Source organism: Primulina huaijiensis, chromosome 2 (genome assembly GCF_012295235.1).
Source record: "Primulina huaijiensis isolate GDHJ02 chromosome 2, ASM1229523v2, whole genome shotgun sequence".
NCBI lineage: Eukaryota > Viridiplantae > Streptophyta > Magnoliopsida > Lamiales > Gesneriaceae > Primulina > Primulina huaijiensis.
In genome coordinates, this window is record NC_133307.1 from 734,892 (window position 1) to 736,378 (window position 1,487).

Genomic DNA, 1,487 nt, shown 5'->3' on the forward strand with positions numbered 1-1,487 from the left:
TCATCCCAGAAACGATAACCAAACTCATTATCTCCATAACCAATAAAGAAGCACTTCTTTGATTTCGGATCAAGTTTTGTTCTGCTTGCTGAATCAATATGAACATAGGATAGACATCCAAACACTTTCAAGAAAGAAAATTTTACTTCTTTGCCGCTCCAAACCTCTTCGGGTATTTTGTAGTCCAGTGGGACCGAAGGTCCTCTGTTGATCAGATATGCTGCAGTGTTAACAGCATCAGCCCAGAATGATTTTGGCAATCCAGAATGCAATCTCATGCTCCTTGCGCGTTCATTCAAGGTCCTGTTCATCCTTTCAGCTACACCATTCTGTTGAGGTGTACCAGGAATGGTTTTCTCCATCTTGATCCCGTTCTGTGCATAATATTTCTTGAACTCATCATCTTCATATTCTCCACCATTGTCAGACCGTAAGCACTTCACCTTCAAGTTGGTCTCATTTTCCACCATGGCTTTCCACCTTTTAAAGGTCTCGTAAACATCAGATTTATTTTTCAGAAAATAAACCCAAACTTTCCTACTCGAATCGTCAATGAATGTGACATAGTATCTCGAGCCTCCAAGGGATGTCACAGGAGATGGTCCCCATACATCAGTATGAACCAGCTCCAACTTTGCTGCTTTCGGTTCTCTGCCGCCTTTTGAAAAGCTCACCTTCTTCTGCTTTCCAAAGATACAGCTTTCACATAGCTGGTGTTCAACAGTCTTTATTTCTGGTAGCTTTCCTTTTGACACCAACATCTTCATTCCCTTCTCACTCGTGTGTCCAAGTCTATAATGCCATAGACTTGAATTGGCTCCAGCATCCACAGCTGCTAATGTGTCTCTGCAACTGGAAGTCATATACAGTGTTCCAATTTTCTTTCCTCGAGCAACAATCATGGCGCCTTTGTTCACTTTCCAGGAACCATCACCGAATGTCACATTATGGCCTTCATCATCGAGCTGTCCCACCGAGATCAGATCGCGTGTCAATTTTGGTACATGTCTGACTTTGTTGATTTTCTAGACAGATCCATTTGACATCTTCATCCGTACCTCACCCATACCAACAATTTCCAAGGGTTTTCCATCAGCCAGGAAAACTTTTCCGTAATCGCCAGCGATGTAATTATCAAATACATCGCAATCACCACTGGTATGAAACGAAGCTCCCGAGTCCATAACCCAAGAATCAACAGGGCTTTCCATGGATAATAGCAGAGCATCATGTACTTCATCAGTGACAGCATTGGCATTATTTTTCATTGATCTGCAGTTCTTTTTCAGGTGACCAGTCTCACCACAGCTCCAGCACTTCATATTCTTTCCAAAGATGTTTTTGTCTTTTCCATTTCTTGACTTGGATCTACCGCGCCATCGGTTGGAACTCCTTTCACCACTCCTGCCTCTTCCTCTGTTATCAAGATTTAGAGCAGATCTCGATGATGTTGCTTCACCCGAGTCTTTCCTGCGAACTTCTTCAGC